Below are 20,950 nucleotides of genomic sequence, written 5' to 3'. Positions count from 1 at the left end.
ATGGATTTTTATGTTGGTATGATGAATTTCTTATAAAAAATTATAAATGAATTTTTGCATTACTTCTTTCTATTAACATTTTTCCAGTTGCAACAGTGAAGCTTTTGCTTTCTTTAGTGCCCTTTGCTGTATGCTATGTCACTGAAAATTTGAAGAACACTCAGGTACCTTACATCTCTTAGCTATTTATCAGCATCAAAGGAGAGAAGCTAATTGAATTTATAAGCATTTCTAAGCACCATTTAGAAGTACTCTAGATGAAATATTTGAGTTTGATAATAGCTAATTCTTTCTATTAATTGTTTAAAAGGCCACAAATTCTATTTCTTTGGGAGTTCTTATTAAGGAGGCTGGGAATCCAAAATATGGACAGACAGAATAAAATTAGATTAGCTTATACAAATACATGTTAATATGCCTAGGGCATTATAATATGAAAATGATTGCATGAACAGGAATTATTTAGCGAGAATTGCCAAAAATTTTCCCTAAAGTATGATCCATAATAAATTCTGCTATACATAAATACATCATAATATTGTTCCAAATGCAGTCAGGAATAGCAAGAAAAAAATCACATCATGGAGGGAAAGATATGTGTTGGTTATGGGAAATAGACAATACTAAGAAGGTTATCACTTGAATTTAAGTGGTATAATACTTTGAAGACATAATGTAGCAATAATCATCCATAATGTCATTTTATTCTTCTTACAAGAGAAAGAAACATGGTATATCCATTAATAAATGGGAAAATTGAGTCACAAAGTGAAAAATGTGGTTTCTTGATGTATAAATTTCTCCAATTTTGGCTGGGGGTGGAGGGGTTTGGGGGTGGGGGTTTGGGGGAAGGGTGGTTGGAGATGGGAAGGGATGGGAAGGGGAAACAAAGGAGGAGGCAACAATGCTTGATAAGAAATGTACTCATTACCTTGCTCATGTAATTGTAACCCCTCTGTACAGTATTTTCACAATAAAAAATGAAAAGAAAAAATTAAAAAATAAATAAAAATAAAACACCCCCCAAAAAAACAAAAAATAAAATAAAAATTCAAGGTCTGAAAAAAAATTCTCCAAATGACAAAGTCAAATAAGGAAATGAATATTAACAAGAGCAAAATCACAGGATCAACATTTATTTGAGTAATATATAAGATAGAAATATATTTTATAATAAAAGCAGACTAACTTATTAAGGTATATACCTCATATACATACCTGAGATATTACTTATCATTTTACTCTTACTTCGATAGAACAAGAATATTATTAAAAGAAAAAAGACATGTCACAAATCAAATATTAATATGGCTTAAAATAAAAGATCAACATAAAAATAAAATGGAAATATTTAATAAAATATAAGAACAGGGAGATGAAGCTTTGCTTGTGGAAATCTAAAATTTTATGTGTAGAGAGCTAGTATGTGTGAACCATAAACTTTATAAATTAAATGGCAGGTAGAAAGAAAAAGTGATTTTTAGATACATGAAGATGTATGTGAGTACTTTTAAAAAAATAAAAATTTAAATTGTTCTTGTTCTTGGGCATGAACTCAGGGCCCCAGTTCCCAGTGAGTATTGTCCCTTAGCTTTCTATGCTCAAGGCAAGCATTCTACTACTGGAGCCACAGCTCCATTTCCAGCTTTTTCACTAGATATGAGTCTCATGAACTTTTCTGACTGAGCTGGCTTTGAATCCTAATTGTCAGATCTCAGCTAGTAGCTAGGATTTTAATTGTGACCTGCCAGTGCCTGGCCTCTTTTAATCCATTTCCTTGGATGGTTCCTTTGCTCTGTTTTATACAATACAAGCTCAGATTCAGTAAAGCATAGCAGAAACTGCATCTGATATTCTGTGATCAATGAGTGATGAGCATATGTATTAAGTGACTTTGTTTTAAAGACCTAAGGTTTAGAAAAGGCTATAGGTGACATGACTGTGGAATCTGTTATTCTAAGAAGAAAAACTACGGAGAGTGAAAGGTGCTGTAATTTAAAGCCTTATGGGAAAATTGAATTATTTGGTTATTCTTGCTTTAGGGGATGTCCATGACCTTGGAAGCTCAATGGAGTTGGAGAGCAATTTGAAAATAGTCACTTAGGGATATATCTTATTGTGATGAGCTGTGGGTGTCAGAATGGTTGGAAAATGGAAAAATTCAGATAGAGAAGAAATAAAGAAGCTATCATTGCTACATGGCTTGTTTATTGTGCATTGAAAAATTAACTGTTTTAAAGTGATTAAATGTTTTTCTATATGATCATGTCCACTTCTGGAAGTGTATACAGAAGAAATGAAAGTAGTAAGGCCAATATTCAAACAGTAATGTTGCCAACACCAGTGTTTATAACAGCCAACACACAGAAGAAACCAGAGTATTATGGATTCCCTCAAAACTCATGTTGGATCTCTAACCTCTATATGACTATATTTAGAGATAGGCCTTCTAAGAAAGTGACTACACATTAAACTATATCATTCCTTTTCATCTTGTACCTGTGCTAAGCAAAGACACAGTAGGAAGGCATTGTTTGCAAGGAAAGAAAGTAGACTTCAATGGACACTAAACTGACCAGAAGCAGGGTCTTGTAAAGCTAGTCAGTTTACAGTTTCTTATGGTAGTCTAAGATGATGAATACAAACTAAGATGTTTAGAAATGAGCACTGTTTCAACAACAGCCTAAAGGTTGATTTGATGAAAATGGAATAGTCAAGATTACAATGAAGAGAGTTTTGGTAGAAATATGAATTCTAAAGGAAATTCTAGAGGGCTCCAGGGAGGAAATAGAAGAGTTGTGGACAATGTTTCTTATAATCTTAAATAATCTATTTTCTATGAATAGGAAGATGATTGAAATAAGAACTGGACATTCCTGGTTGAGTTAATAGATCAAAATTAGTAGGATTACTGGTAATTAGAAAATTGAGAAGTTGTCTTTGTTATAAAGTGGCAGGAAAAAAAAATGCCTGAATTTCACTTTATTGTGGGGTGTGTGTGTGTGTGTGTGTGTGTGTGTGTGTGTGTGTGTGTGTGTGTGTGTGTGTGGCAGGTATACTTGCAGGTGTTGGAGCTGGATATTTACTTGAGGAGGTTTTTGGAGAAAAATGTTGATGGGAGGAAATGATTTCTTCTTGCAGTTCACAAGAGGAGTAATGTTGTAATGTTCATGGAGAGAGTTGAAGGAACTTCCATGCAAGAATATCAGAACTTTATTTTGAAAATGTAAAACCTCCAGATCACATTAAAAAATGAAGTTATATGTAAAAAATGTGAATGACACACATGGCAAAACAACTACTGGATATATAAGATCATGGATGTGATTCATTTTTGCAATTAGCCATCTCAACAAAAGGCAGAAATAAAGATGGTATCATAACAGTGGAGATACAGCTTGTTGGAAATAAAGGTCAAAGGAAGTCCCAATATGGAAGGTTATTATTCTGTTTTATAGATTTACCTTGTTCCTCAGTTTAAATTGGCCAGACAACTGTGGAAGCAGTGCAGCCCCCACCGAATCAATATCGAGAATTGTGTGTGATGTTGTCATTTCATTAGGGGCTGGAAAGCTAGAGCAACAAACCAAAGATTGTTCTTGAGACTTAAGAATAATGCAATTTGTCTTGCAAGAATTTTGAATGTTCATGAGACCCATTAACTTTTCTCTGTTTGGGATTTCTCCCTTTTGGAATAGAAATAGCTCTCCTATCCTCACACAGTGTTCTTTTGAAGCATGTAACTTGTGTATGTCACATATAAAAGGAAATTTGCCTGAATCTCAGCAAATTGGAGTTAATATCCATGTAATTGTTTTTAGAACTAGTACTGGATGAGTTAAAATCTTTGGGAATGAAATGAATATCCTTTTCATATAAGGATGGCATAAATTAGGGAGGAGTCAGTTATAATTGAGCAGAACGAATTGTGTGTCTCCAGTAGTAGTCAGCTCCACACTATTATAATGAGAATCTGAGGTAATTTATAAAGAGAAAATTGTAATTTATCTCATAGTTCTGGAAAGGCCAGTTTATGATTGAATTTCCTCATATGCTTTGGATTACTGTTGAGGGTTCCAGATAGCAATACAGGGAAGAGTGGATAAACTACCTACATCAAGAGATAGGAAGACAAGAGATTGAGTCTAGGGTTCTGCCATACCGATCTAGGGCGTGCCATCAATGATCTAAGCCCCTTCCACAGAACCCAACCTCAAAGGTTTCATTGTGTCCAGAATTTCCATCCAAGAAAATCTACATACAACACATAGAGATTGAAAGGCACTCATCCTATACACATGGTCTCCATGCTTAAAATATTCATTTATTGAAGTCTTAATTTCCAGTAAGAGTGTATTTGAGATAAGACTTCTATGAGATAACTAAAATTAAATCAGTTCAGAAAAGTAAGACTCTAATGATATAGAATTGACCATTTTCTACGAAGAGGAAATTGCAGAAGAAGGAAGATATAGCGAGAAGGTAAGCATAAAACAGGAGAAGGGTATGGGAGTTCGGTGACAATTTATGGGTCAGAATAAACCTTAGAACGAAACTGACATTGTGGTTCCTTGATCTTGGATTTCCAGCATCCACAATCATGGGAAACCAAATTTCTTAAATTTTCTTTTCTATGGTATTTTGTTATGACAGCCTGTTTACTTAGGATACGATCTAATACATATTTCCATTGCAATTTTATTTGTATTTGATACAATTTTATTTGTATTGATAGGTGATTTCTAAAAGATCTGATAGGAAAGATGCTTTCTGTAAGCCTTCCAATTGTACATTTGGTTTTATTCTCAGTTTGGGCCTTTTTAGGACTCTTTCACCAATCTGGTTAAGGCAAAGTGATGACTGAATTGTCAATTTAGGTAAAATGAACTGAGGATGCCTAGCTCAGTTGCTGTCTTTTACTATTTGAGAGCAAATGCTTGTGGAAATACAAATTCTCTGCTTTTCTATGTCTCATACCTGCACAGGTGCCTGTGACGCATGAGGTGTCTTGAAGCCAGGAGGCTTGTCAAATGTATGGATGTTTAAATTTGAATTGTCTGCCTGGTACTGGGTTCAGTGAGCAAGGCATTGAATCTAACCTAAACTTGGATTCTTCAGTATAGCCTTTGTTAATGATAAAAAGTCAATCAAAGTTGATTTCACTGCCTTGCAATATCTGAAATAAAAACAAAAAAGACCTGAACCTATTAAAGTGAGAGAAAAGTTGGCCAGACACAGCCTTAGGGAAGTAAGGGAAAGGGAACCGATGGTTGTAAATGAATTTGGGTGAAATTGTGCTCTGGGATTAGTGCATTTTGAAAGGGTTCATGATTTGATAGCATTTTTAAATGAACGATTATGATTCCTTTTGTGATTGGCTAACTGGTTTTAACTATCGTTGATTAAAGTGAATTTTCAATAGTTAATGAAACAATGCTAATAGGTATTTGTGACCATGACTAAAGAATAATCAAATTTCTAATTTGTGGGAACATTAAAAAAATTACCAGTATTTTTTTATTTCCACCACTAGGGTTTGAACTGGGAAATGGACATATCTTTTTTGAACTGGTTATTTTTTTTTCCACACACCCTTTACATTTTTTGTCTTAATACTTTTTTATTATAAAAATACTGTACAGAGGGTTTTCAGTTACATGAGCAAAGTAATGAGTACATTTCCTATCAAGCATTGTTACCTCCTCCTTTGTCTTTCCTCTATTATCCCCTCTCTCCCACCTCCAAACTACACTCCCTCTCACTCCCCACCCCCCACACCCCCAGACTGAATTCTAATGTTAGTTTTTCAACATAGTGTTTTGTACATCTCATTGTTACAGTGGGTCAACCTGTATCCCTATTTAAGCATTTGGGCGATCAATTTCTACTATGTATTTACAGAGCACTGTTTTTATTTAATTTTCATCGTTCTTATAAAAGTGATGTATTGAGAGGTTGTTAGAGTTACATAAGTCAGGTAATGAGTATGTACTGATTTTTCTTGAGATAGAGTCTTACTTTATTCGCTGGCTGGCCTGTGTTGTAATCTTCCTGTTTGTTCATCTCCATGTTTCTGGTTGACAGGTATTCTCCATTATGCCCAGACACTTGTTGAGGGAGGGGGGCTCTCATAAACTTGTCTTTTTCTTTACCAAACTGGACCCAAATCAAGATCCCTCTGTCTCCACCTCCCAAAGCAGCAAGGATTACAGGCTTGAGCCAACAAGCGTAGCCCAATGAGGTCACATTTTATCTTCTATTTTTATTCATGTTCATAATTCATTTTATCTAGAACCTGGTTTATAAGAGATGCTGTGGAATGTGCTACGATAGCCCAATAGAAAATGCTCTTAATGAATTTGAAATGAGTTCCAAATAACATAATGATGACTGAGGAAAAGTTCAGTCCTGTGGTGAGAAAGAAGAGAGAATATTTGCTATTCCACAATCTTCAAAAGCAAACTTTGACATTAAAATTAATCACTGTGCTTTCCCCAGTACACACAACTTCACACATATTTTCTTAAGCTTGTGATAATGATTTAGATCTTTTCTTCTTACTCCACCAATCTGAATAGTTAATAGAATCATTAGCTATCTCAAGACTTTATTTTTAATACTTTTTTATTGTAAAAGTACTGTATAGAGGGGGTACAGTTATATGAGCAGGGTAATGAGTACATTTTCTATCAAGCATTGTTGCCTCCTCTTTAGTTTTTCCCCTACCATCCCCCCTCCCACCTCCACAACTACACTCCCCACAACCCCTACCTAAATTGTAAAGTTTGTTTTCAACAGTGTCTTATACATCTCATTGTCACAAGGGGTCCACCTGTATCCCTATTTAAGCAATTTTATTTTTCTCTTCCCCTCCCCAAATTAGAGAAGTGTATATACAAGATGCAGGGCACCTACATCAAATACAATGAGAACAGGGGTCATACCCTGGAGGAGGAACATACAAAGAAACAAAAAAATCACATGATACCTTATAAATACATTAGAAACAAAAGCTAGAAAGAAAAAAAAAAAACACTTGTATCCCTATCTTGGGGCTCATTTCGCTTAACATCATCTTATTTGGTCATATGCACATAGCTATTGACTTTTTCTGCTTGTCCCAGACATACACTAGTCCTTGGATCTATGTGAGATTTGAGGGAAAGTATTGTTTCTTGGATAAATTTGTGTGCCCCATTGTTTGGTGAATAGATACTTAGAATTGTAATATCATCCTGAAGGAAAGATCCCTTAATTAGTATGTAGCAACTTTCTTTATCTTTTCTCACTTATTTTAATTTGAAGTCCATTTTGTCTGATATTAGGATTGCAACTCCTGCCTGTTTATGGGGGCCCTCTGCTTGATAGATTTTATTCCAGCCTTTCACTTTCAGAATATGTTTTTTTTTATGAGCAAGATGTGACTTTTGAAGGCAGCAGTTAGAAGGATCTTACTTTTTAATCCAACTATACAGTCTATGTCACTTAATTGGAGAGTTAAGTCTGTTAATGTTGAGAGTTAGGAGTGAGACGTGTTTGGTAGTTCCTGCCATGTTATCCACCTTCTTGGGGGCTGCAATAACTGGGTTCTTCCTATGGTTCTTGGATTCTCAGTTTGGGTGCAGTTTCTTGGCCTTTATTGTGCTCTTGTTGTTGTATCTTTTGTAGGGGTTGTTTGGTGGAGATATATTGTTTCCGTTTTTCTTTGCTATAGAAGGTTTTTATTTAACCTTCGGTTATGGAGAGTTTAGCAGGGTACAGTATTTTTGGTTGATAATTGTTTGACTTTAGGGCATGGCATACATCATTCCAGGATCTTCTTGCTTTAATTGTCTCTGCTGAGAAATCTGAGGATATTCTAATTGGTTTCCCTTTATAGATGATTAATCTTTTCTCCTTGACAGCTTTAAAGATCTTCCTTGGTCTGAATTGATCCTGTGTGGATTATAATGTGACAGTGGGATGTCCTGTTCTGGTCTGGTCTATTTGGGGTTCTAAAAACTTCTTGTATCTGAATAGGCCTATCTTTTTGCATGTTTGGAAAGATCTCTGCTAGGATCCTGTTAAATAAATTTTCTAGAATGCTAACTTCTGTCTCTAGGTGCTCCTCTATAACCAATATCCTCAGATTAGGCCTTCTGATGGTGTCTTCTAAATTTTGAATAGATCTATCATATTTCTTGGATTTGTCTTGAATAGTTGTATGTTCTTTCTCTATAATATCTAGGCTGTCTTCAGTCCTAGACATTCGATCTTCTGAATGATCTAATCTATTGTCAGGACTTTCTACTTTGTTTTTTATTTCCTTTCCTTCTAATTGATCACCTTTGATGGCTTCAAATTCTTTTTTGGAGCTTTCTTTTAGGTCTTGTATGGACTTCTTTACTTCCTTAATTTGGTGTTCAGTGTTTATTCTCAAATCCCTAAGTTGATTGGTTATAGTTTCATTGAACTTCCTTTCCTTCTGACAGACTCCATTCAGCATTCCCTTTGTGGTCTCCCAAGATTCCTTCAGCTGTCTGTTTATGGATTCCATGAATGCCTTTATTCATCTTTGTCTATTCTCATCCCTTTCACGCAATTCCTGCATTACTCTTTGATTAGCTTCCTCATGCTTATGAAATTCTTTTATTACTCTTTGACTGTTCTTAGCATTCTCACTCAATTCCTGTATTAGTCTGTGACTGTTCTCAGCCTGCTCACACAATTCCTATATTCATCTTTGATTAGCTTCCTCATGCTCATGAGATTCCTGTATTAATTGTTTGCTAGCCTCATCATGCTCATGATGTTCCTGTATTAATCTCTGGTTAGCTTCATCTTGCTCCCTATCACAATTACAGTGAGTCTTTTTCAGGCTTTCAATCTTTTCATTCACCATGTTTACCAGTAGTGTTTGTAGAGCTTTTTGGGAACTCTTGTCTGGATTATTCAATAACTGTTCTGTCACCTGATTATCATGAGTGGGAGTTAAGATACCTGGACTTGGCGATTTTTCTTGTGTTTCTCTGGTGTGTTCTGCCCATTTGGTATGAAAGTAACACCAATATCGCGCTGGAACACTATTTTAAGGCAAGTATCAACCAGAGTCCTGTAGTTGCACAGTCAAAATTGCTGCAGCTACAATCAAGTTCAGCAGATACAATCTACTCAACATCATACAACTATGATTAATGGGCTAAGAACATCAAAGAGGGCTTCATCAGACCAGAAATTAATAGGTTTAGGGAGAATTGTGAAAAATAGGATTAGAGGGATGTAGAGAGGTAAAAGAAAAGAGTGAATTTAACCAAGTCCTAATCTCAGAGAGGAAATGGGTAGAACAGAATGATGGGTATAGCAGAATATGATGAGAAGAGGAGAGAGATAGAAAGGAAAAATGAAAAAATAACAAATTTAGAAATGGAATACTTAAAAATTATATAGGTATAAAGAAATAACACTACTATTGAAGTTAAGCCTAAGAGGTTTTTTCGTTTTTGTTTTTGTTTTTTTGTCGGTCATGGGGCTTGAACTCTGGGGTTGGGTGCTGTGCCTGTGCTCTTCATCTCAAGCCCAGTACTCTACCACTTGAGCCACAGTGCCACTTCCAGTTTTCTGGTGGTTTATTGGAGATAAGGGTTTCACGGAATTTCCTGCCTGGGCTGGCTTTGAACCGGGATCCTCAGATCACAGCCTCCTGAGTAGCTAGAATTACAGGTGTGAGCCACCGATGCCTGGGTTCCTAAAAGGTTTTGAATTGAGTAATCAATTTCTGAAGTAAGTATGTACACAATGAAGGATAAGGTCTAATAATCGACCATGTTATATATCTGGAGGTGAGCAGAACAGTAATTAAGTCAGGCAAAGAAAAAAAAAGATCCAAAGGTTAAAAGAGATTAAACACACACACACACACACACACACACACACACACACACACACACACCTAAAATGAAAATTATGAAAGAAAAAATAGAAAACAATTTTTTTTAATTAAAAAAATAGGTAGAAAAAAGTTCTTCAATATTTTTTTTTGCAAGGGTTGGGAGGAGTCTCTGGTCTGCTTGTGGTGCTTGGTTTTGCTGTGGCTTGATTGTTTTCTTAAATCAATTTGTTTGAGCAGGCAGAAAAAAGTTCTGCCATACCCACAACTTTGTAATCCTCCTCCCAGTCTAGTTCAGTGGGAGGGAGATCTGCTTTGAGTATCACTCCAGCCTGGAGCCATTCTCAGGACTTATGTTTACTGAGTTTCAATTTTTTGTCTTTTACCCCTCCTGCTGCTGAGTCTGCTACCCTGACTGCAGTGGGGAGTGGCAGCCTCTGGCTGTTTGCCCAGTGAAGAATGTCACTTCTCAGGGGTGGAGCCCTTTCTGCCTGGGAAGGGTGACTTTCCCCAGGGTGGAACTGAGCCCAGCAGGTCAGGTCAGGTTCCCGTGATCTGCTGAATGGCTTCTATTGTTTTCTTCTGAGACCTGAGTTGGAACCAACTGCTTGGGCCAGGCCTTTGTCAATATCAATGATGGCATTCTTCTCCAGTGGTATGAGAGAGGCTACCTTCCTACCACTGCTCCTTGAGAAGGAGTGAGGATGTCTTGGGGTGACTCACTCAGCCTCTTGGTTTCCGGAGCCGTCCATGGTCTGTGATCAGCAGGATGAAGATTTCTGCTCCTTGTCAGTTCTTGCTGGCAGTGAGTAGAATCCGCTCTCACACTGCGTCTGGCGCCTTTGTCCCTGTTGATATGGCAGCCTTGCCTGGATTTTTCCTCTCTGGCCAGACTCTCTGAGATGGCATACTTGGTGTGATACTGGAACACTAAAACTGCTTTATATGCAAGAGCTTGTTTAGCCTCCAGCTTCTCCTCTGCCATCTTCCTCCTGACCCCACAAGATTTTATTTTATTTTATTTTTCTCTTTTACATTCCTTTACTTTGGTAGTGGCAAAATCATGGTCCTCATGAAAACATACATTTCTTAACTTCAACAAGAATAACAACAAAAACATATCAATAAAAACTTACAATTTTCTCTTGTCTATAATCCTAAAGGTTTTTGCTTTTCTTTTTTATTATCCACCACTTTTCAACTCAATTCAATTTCATTACATTTTTTTTTCTTTTTTAATTTCCTCTAGTGCTGGGGACTGAGTCCAGTGCCTCAAATGCCACACTTGCAATTTTTCTGCCACTGACTTTATCAATATATTTTTAGCTGTTACAACCAAAATAGTTGTTTATATAATGATTCAGTTTTGAAAATCTCAGCTGAAAGTAACTCCTTGTTTCAATTTATTTATTTGTTTGTTTGTTTGTTTATTGCCAGTGCAAGCTTGAACTCAGGGCTTGTGTGTGTCTCTGAGCCTCTTTGTGTTCAAGGCTAGCAATCTACCAATTGAGTTGCAGCACCACTTCCAGCCTTTTCCGAGTAATTTATTGGCGATAAGATTCTCAGGGATTTTCTTGCTCCTGCTAGCTGTGAACTGCACACCTTGGATCTCAGTCTCCTGAAAAGCTAAGATTACAGGTGTGAAACACCAGTGCTTCATTAAAATTTTTAAATTTTTATTTTATTGTAAAGATGCTGTACAGAGGGGTTATAGTTACATGAGTAAGTTAATGAGTACATTTCTTGTGTTTCCTTTTATATCACCATAATCTCTCTCATTTTATACATTTAATACAGTATCTGGTTTTCCCACTTGGAAATATTCACAAATATACACCCAGAATCATTTATTAGCATTGTTTCTTCTATCTAGTAAAGTCCACACCCCATTTCATCAGCCAACTCATCATTTACAGCTGTCTTTTTATCTCTCTTGAGTCTTCCTAGTGAGTTTCTATGTTTCCATGTCATAAGGTATAACTTTAGTGTTTAAATATAGACTATAATTTCATCAAATGATAACTATTGTGTTTTGAACTATTTGATGTTTATGTGACTTGGTTTCCTCAATATTTCAGTGGTAATATACCATAGCCATAGATTCCTTTCAGAATCTTTAGTAAAATTATTAGATTAAATATATACTACTGAGAACATAATACTAAATAAATGCTTGACAAATGTGTTTTATTCCTTAAACTCTTCCATAATAAGCTGTGCACAATTTATTGCAATTTCAAATTTTAGTGTTTCTAATTTTACTAGTGATTTTTTTCAGTCTCTGTCTCTCTGTCTTTCACTGTATCTATATCTATATATGTATATTAAGCACTTTGGGTACCAGAGTATCTGTACCTTTTTGTTTTTATAATTTAACACCATGATAGGTAGGTTCCATTAAGTTTATGGAAATAATGAACATTTGAGATCTAATTTTCATCAATTTCCACTCATGATAGTCAATTGTGTGAGCTTTCTGATGGTATAACAAAATATGTTAGATTTTAAAAATGAAAAGAATACAGATTAGCCATACTTAAGTGGCTCATGTGTATAATCCTAGCTACACAGGTTTGAGGCCAACCCAAGCAGAAAAATTTGCTAGACCCCATCTTTACAAACAACATAACAAGCAAAATATTAGCTGGAGGCATGACTTATTTTTTTTATTATTTTATTTTTGTTTTTTTTTTTTAAAGTTCAAGCAATAATTTTTTTTATTGTGAAAATAGTGTACAGAGGGGTTAACATTACATGGGCAAGATAATGAGTACATTTCTTATCAAGCATTGTAGCCTCCTCCTTTCTTTCCTCTTCCCATCCCTTCCCATCCTCCCCCCACCCCCTCATCCAATGCTCCTCCCCCCCCCCCAACAAAGTTGTAAAGTTCGTTTTCAACATAATGACTTGTACATCTCATAGTTGCAACTGGTCCACCTGTATCCCTAGTTAAACGATTTATTTTTTCCCTTCTCCTCCACAAATTATACTGACATCAAATACAGTGAAAGCAGGGGTTATGCCGTGGGGGAGGGACATACAAATCAACAAAGAAATAATCTTATAAATGTGTTAGAAACAATTGCATGAAAGAAAAAAAAACATTTGAATACATATCTTAGGGTTCATTTCCTTAACATCAACTTATCTGACCTTTTCTGCTTGACTCATACATATACTAGTTATTGCTAATAAGAGAAACCATGGGACCTATGTTTCTTTGGACCTGGCTAACTTCACTTAATAAATTTTTTTCCAAGTCTTTCCATTTCCTAACAAATGGGGCAATGTTATTCTTTCTGATCGAGGCATAGAATTCCATTGTGCATATATACCACATTTTCTTGATCCATTCATCTACTGAGGGGCATCTGGGTTGGTTCCATACCTTAGCTATAGTAAATAATGCTGCAATAAACATAGTTGTGCTGGCAGCTTTAGTATGGTCTTGTTTGTGAACATTTGGGTAAATGCCCAAAAGTGGAATTGCTGGGTCTATGTGGAGTCTTTTGAGGAACCTCCATACTGCTTTCCAAAGTGGTTGAACAAGTTTACACTCCCATCAACAATGCAGTAAGGTTCCCTTCTGTCCACATCCCCTCCAGTACCTGTTGTTATTAGAGTTCTTGATTTTAGCCATTCTACCTGGGGTGAGGTGGTATCTCAATGTTGTTTTGATTTGCATTTCTTTTATGGCTAGGGAGGTTGAACATTTCTTCATGTGTCTATTGGCCATCCTTCTTTCCTCTTTAGAGAAGTTTCTCTTTAAGTCTTTAGCGCACTTATTTATTGGGCAGTTGTTTTTTTTAAGATTTGTTGTTGGGGGATTTAATTTTTTGAGTTCCAGTTATATTTTAGATATGAGACCCTTGTCCATTGTATGGCTAGTGAAGATCTTCTCCCAATCCGTGGGCTTTCTATTGATCTTGCTAGCTATGTCCTTTGCCAAGGCATGGCTTAAAAAGTAGAACACCAGCTTAGCAAATGCAAAGACCAGAGCTCAAAACAAAACAAAACCAAAACAACCCCAAAGAATCAAAGAAGAGAGGGAAGGAGACAGAGATAGAGAAACACACAGGGTGGGGGAGAGACAGACAGACAGACAGAGACAGAGAGACAGAGAGAGTGGGAGGGAGAAAGAGGAGGGGGAGAAGGAAAGGGAGAAGGAGAAATGATTTAACCTGGCTCATATTTTTTGAGGTTCTTAGTTTATTTCAATTGGCTTCATTTCTTAGGGATCCTGGCCATGCAAAATCACTTACAGCTTGAACCAGGAAGCAGCTGTGAGAGAAAGAAGATACAAGATTCCTCAGAATGCTTTGATTGCATACCACCATTTACCTAAGCCTCTTCATGAACTCTGGCCTCCTGAATACTCATAGCATGTCTGGATGGTGCCTCACAGGCACCTATGTCTCTTAACACCGTATCTATTGAACAAGATCTATTGGAAACATCCAACAAGCAAGGTATAATACCATTTTGTTGTAATTGATGTAAACTTTTTCTGGTCTTTTTGAGAAAGAGACGCTAGGGGCCTCAGCCAGTCCTGAAATTCAAAATCCTCTCCCTTCTGCCTCTTAAACACTGGTTTTAAAAGTGTGCATTACCTTGCTGGTTCTTAACCAATAAATATGTCAAAGATATCTACTCATAAAATGTTCTTAGATCCTTGGCCACAGATTAAAAGTGAACTATCCATATATCTACATTAATTTCCTAGGTAGTGTAAATATATAATTATTAATAATACAAATGTGTATAGCACTTCAAATATAGAAATTGGTATATAAAGAAAACTGTGGAAATTTAACATTTAAGTATAAAACAAGAACCAAAACAAGGTTTTTTTGTAATTGTTGCATTTGTTAGAGTGTTTGCTGAGAATTAAAGAGCTAGCATTCTAAACTGAAAGAAAATAAGGAAGCAAATACATAGATGCATGAAATTGCATATTAGGTACATTAGTGACATTCTAACTGAGAATTAGTTATATAAGCACACACTCACAGACCACAAACACCAAAGTAAGGCTTAATCATAAATTAAAGCAGAGAGATAGGGTAGGGAGATAAATGTTTTCACTGACATAGTGTTAAGAATACTAACACATTATCAACGATGACGAAGTTACAAATTTAAACTAAACACAGAATCGGATGTCTAGTCGTATACAAGTTGTCCAAAGTTGTAAAGATATGGTCAGCATACTTGTATTATAGTTAATAGGAATAGAATAAGAGTTACTTTCATCTAACTGCCTAAAGCCACACCTGGCTTGTAGCAGGGAGTCAGTTTCACCCCCTTTTAGCTCATTCATACATTAAGGAGAATTTTACTGGCTATTTTATAACATTGCCATATCTATTTGCTAGGCTCTAAAGTATAGCAAGAATGAAAAAAAATAAGATGAAAAATACTATTAAAAAGGTCCAATAATGAGTCCCTTATGAGCACATACACTGACACATACACATTCTCATATGTAAGCATACAAACACAAATACATAATCAAAATACACAGTAGATATTATATTCCAATGGAAGTAAAAATATCAGTATCATACATTTAAATATCACCCTTTTTTTCTTTTTTATCTTTCTATGGCAATTTAGCCCTTGTAAGCCCTGATTTTCTAAAGTGCTGTTAGATCTACAATATGAAGATAGATTTTTCAAGTGCCTTACACCTTGAATTATTTTTTCTCAGAGTTAGCTGAAAAATAAAATGAACTATTTGAATTCTCCTTTGAACTACTCTATTTCAGTTAACACATTTGTTTTTTTCTTCCTTTTTATTTTTATTTTATTTTTAATGTATCTATTTATTGTAAAGGTGATGTACAAAGGGATTATAGTTACATAAGTGTGGCAATGAGTGCATTTCTATTCAGACAGTGTCATCCCTTTCTTTATTTTCTCCCACTTTCCTTCCCCTCCACACAATTGTAAGGTTCATCTTTAACATAGTGTCTTATGAGTATCACTGTTCCATTGGTTCACCCTTTGTCCTTTTTCTCACCATTTCTGTGATTCCTCTTCCCATCTCCAAGTCAGACAAACTTATACACAATGCAAAGGGTATGGAAATCAAGAACATTAACAGGGCATAAACCAAAGGGAAAAAAACAAAACAAAAAAGAAATAACTAATCATACATTTGTATGCACTTGCTAACCAACCAATGTATTTAGTTACATGTTTATGAGCCAATTCCAGCTTCCACATTGAGAGAATATATGCAACATTTGTCTCTCTGGGCCTGACTTATTTCATTTAACATATTTTAAGTCCTTCAATTATTTGCAAATGATTCAATATCACTTTCAAATGGATGGGTAAAATTTTATATCTATATACATATATGTGTGTGTATGATATATATATGTATATATGGTATATATACATATATATGGTATATATATGTATATAGTGTATATATATATATACCATATATATGTATATATATACCATATATATATATTATATACACATATATATGTATATAGATGTGGTATATATATATATATATATATATATAGCTATATCTATCTATCTATCTATATATAAACCATATTTTCTTCATCCATTCTTCCATTGAAAATAAACACCAGGAAATGCATACTTAAAAGGCGTGGAGAAAGGTCAAGAGGGTAGGTGAAGGTAAATGAAGGGAAGAAGGAGGGATATGGGATGCAGTCAAGAATTCATTGTATATCTTACAAAATTATATATCTATATTATATATGCATATCTTACAAAATTATAGAGAGTAAGAAAAGGGGTGTGGTAAGGAAAAGGATGAATGAGAATGTTGAAAGGGATGACATTCATCAAGATGCCTCAAGATAAGTATTTAAATGTTTTTTTTCTTTCATGCAATTGTTTCTAACATATTTATAAGATGATTTCTATGTTGCTTTGTATGTCCCTCCCCCACAGTATAACCCCTGTTTTCACTGTATTTGATGTTGGTATAATTTGTGGAGGGGAAAGGCAAAAACAAATCGTTTAACTAGGGATACAGGTGGACCCATTGCAACAATGAGATGTACAAGTCGTTATGTCGAAAAACGAATTTTACAACTTAGGTGGGGGGGGGGAGATTTGGGTGGGGGGAGGTGGGGGGAATATGGGAAGGGATGGGAAGGGGAAACAAAGAGGAGGCAACAATGCTTTATAAGAAATGTACTCCTTTTAAATACATATTTAGGGTTCATTTTCCTAACATCACCTTATCTGACCTTTTCTGTTTGACTCATACATATACTAACTATTGCAAATGAGGGAAACCATGGGACCTATGTTTCTTTGGGTCTGGCTTACTTCACTTAATATAATTTTTTCCAAGTCTTTCCATTTCCTAACAAATGGGGCAATGTCATTCTTTCTGATGGACCAGCCAGGCTTTTTTTTTTCTTCTTCTTCTTCTTTTCTTTTTTTTTTTCTTTTCAATTTTTTTAAATTTAATTTTAATTTTAATTTTTTGTGAACATACTGTACAGAGGGGTTACAATTACATGGGCAAGATAATGAGTACATTTCTTATCAAGCATTGCAGCCTCCTCCTTTGTTTACCCTTCACATCCCTTCCCAGCCTCCCCCTCCCCTCCCCCCAATCTCCCCCCTACCAAAGTTGTAAAGTTCGTTTTTGACATGACAACTTGTACTTCTCCTAGTTGCATCGGGTCCATCTGTATCCTTAAACGACTTGTTTTTCCCCATCTCCTCCACAAATTATACTGACATCAAATATAGTGAAAGCAGGGGTTATACTGTGGGGGAGGGACATACAAAACTACAAAGAAATAATCTTATAAATGAGTTAGAAACAAATGCATGAAAGAAAAAAAACATTTAAATACTTATCTAAGTGTTCATTTTCCTAACATCACATTATCTGACCTTTCCTGCTTGACTCATACATATACTAGATATGGCAAATAAGGGAAACCATGGGACCTTTGTTTATATGATTATTTTTTTGTTGCTTTGTATGTCCCTCCCCCACAGTATAACCCCTGCTTTCACTGTATTTGATGTTGGTATAATTTGTGGAGGGGAAGGGGAAAAACAAGTCGTTTAAATAAGGATACAGGACCCGTTGCAACAGGACCCGTTGCAACAATGAGAAGTACAAGTTGTCATGTCGAAAAACGAACTTTACAACTTTGGTGGGGGGGGGGGGGGGAGGATTGAGTGGTGGGGGGAGGCTTGGAAGGGAAAGGAAGGGGAAACAATGGAGGAGGCTACAATGCTTGCTAAGAAATGTACTCATTATCTTGCCCATGTAATTGTAACCCCTCTGTACAGTTTTTTCACAATAAAAAAATTTTAAAAAATCCTCAGCAAAGCAACTGAAAAAAAAAAAAAGGAAAAGAAATGTACTCCTTATCTTGCCCATGTAATTGTAACTCCTCTGCATGGTATTCTCACAATAAAAAAAATTCACAAAATGCTTTCTTGATTGGAAATTCCTTCATACAACTATTTAAAGATAATTTTAAAATGGAAAAAATTGAAATATACTACTTAAGATTTTAATGAAAATAACGAAATTCTATGTTGACATGAGTTCAAATTTTTTTAAAAAACATACTGATAGTTTTTGCAATTAAAAGTTGGAACACTTCTTGTAGAGTAGCTAAATATAAAATACAGGTGCCAGGGTTGGCACATTTTCTAATTGAATTTATTTCAAATACACACTAAGGTACTCTACTAGTTTCTATAGGATGGGACTTCAATGAATATTTCTCAAATTATGTTTTATATAGAGATTTATAGCTATTAGAAGGGAAAAACTATATTAACATTGATTGGTGAATGCAAGCATAATTTTTACATTGAGATTCTCAACATATTGAAAGCATAGCTCAATATGTCTAATGTAACTCTACTGAAAAGTAGTCTGATTTTATGGGGATATGACAGACAGAAATTTTAATAACTAACATAAGATCAATTGATGTCTAATGTTTTAAATGCTTTAAGATCTTCAACTGGCAACAGCATCCAGGACAGAAACAATACTAATATTAATCATAAACACATTCTTGATAAAAATCCCTAGAAAATACTTTTAAATATATACTTTCTACTATAATGCATGTTACACTTATATATGATTTTTTTTTCTCTTACATGTTCCCACTGGAAATGCTGCTGCTAATAACATCAAGCATTGTTGATAGAATGCAGACAGTGTTTCAGGCTATCTGCTTAATATTTAATGAGAATCCTTTTAGTTTCCACAGAAGCCTTATTGAGGTAAGCACCTTCAGGAAAGTGAACTTAAACAGTGTTAGGAGACTTGTCCAGTTTCACAAGGATAATAAATGGCAGAAACAGAATTAAAACCAGAGAGTTAACTCCAGAAGTTTAGGGTTTAACTGCTCCACTGTGCTCCTGTACTGATAAATACATTTTATGGTAGACTTGAAATCATTTTTACTACCACAAAATTCAGCAGTGAGTCACATATTCCGCTTTTAGTTAATGATCTGTTTGCAATAACTTTGTATATCTAAATTCAAGGCCAGATCTGAGATCAGACTTAAATTTTAAATAATAACATCTCAATTCTGTAAAAACATTAATAAATTTTATTTAAATATTTTTATGGGTGAGGAATATGCATGACACTTCAAAATCCAGGTGTTTCTTCTCTATATCATATGCAAAATTTTAATTCATAAACTTAAGATGTCAATACATGTGAATACAAATATCAGATATAATTCTTGTGATATTTGAAGAATTAGCATAAATCAGTTGGTTCTTTTTATCAAATAGCAAATCTATTTAGAGTTCTTCCCTACATACCATATACAATATAACGTGCACACATTTTTTCCAACTTTCAGTGTGTTTCCCCCCCCCTCTTATTTGTGAACCTGGTGACTCTGTCTGATTTCCTCATTCCATTTGTATCATTGTACCATAGAGAATTAGTCCAAAACACACACACAAAACCACTACTAATGGAGCCAAGCTCAACTGTCTTGTGCCTGACATATTGGTTACTCAAGAAGTTAAGGCAAAGGTAATTGTCCTTCACAGCCTGCCTAGAGAGAAAACTCTGCAAGTTCCATCTCCAATGAAATAGTCAATTGCTTGACTGCAATTGTGGCTCAAAAGATAGAACACCAGCTGCGAATGAATAAAGTTGAACAAGAATGTGAGTTCTTGAGTTCAAACACTGACACTGGCACATAAAAGCCTCTCTCCTTCTCCTGTACCCACTCCCCATACCAAAAATACTGTTAATTTTATTTGTTTATTGCTTACTAGTTCATGAGTTCAGTAAAATTTTGAAAATGTCTTCCCACATGTCACAGTATATTTAATTATTGTGTTGTTGTTAAAGAATATTTGATGATTGTTAATCATAATTTTATTGCTCAAAAAAGTTCATTAGAAAACTATGTTTAATGATTAACTCCTAGCATTTTGAATAGTCTAGCATAATCATTCCTGAATGGTTAGCTAAGGTCAACTTAGAAATGGTTACTTAAGGTTAGCTTAGAAATATACAGCAGACTAATTAGCACTGTAAATGCCACTCAACCATCTGTTACCTCTTAGCAAAGCAGGAGAAAGAGCTCTGTGGGAGAAGTATAAAATGTAATATATATGTACATATACATATATATGTATATGTTCTTTCCATACACATTAGATATCAGTATAGATATATTTTAGTATTGATATATATCACTATATAATACATATATTTTAGGAAAAATATATATTATTATATATGTGTATATATATGGATAGATAAATATCAATGGTGATGACGAAATATTTTTTCTCTCATTTATCAGAAAGTGGATGGTTGAAGGTGTGAAGGGAATGGAGCTACAGAACAGAAAATGAATATCATTTTAATGTGATTCAAAAACAAGATACCAATATGATGGACAAACAGAATCTCACACCTTAAGCTATTCTTCTGACATCCTATACTGATGTGAGCTCATTATAACGTCACAATTTTCAAATATGGAAGCTATTTTACTTCCAAGTTTTTAAAATTGCACAGTTCTATTATTACTAGCAGCAACTCTATTTGTATTCACA

This window comes from Dipodomys spectabilis, unplaced genomic scaffold, assembly GCF_019054845.1.
Source record: "Dipodomys spectabilis isolate Male_0828 unplaced genomic scaffold, ASM1905484v1 ptg000163l, whole genome shotgun sequence".
Lineage (NCBI taxonomy): Eukaryota > Metazoa > Chordata > Mammalia > Rodentia > Heteromyidae > Dipodomys > Dipodomys spectabilis.
This window is presented reverse-complemented; position numbering follows the sequence as displayed.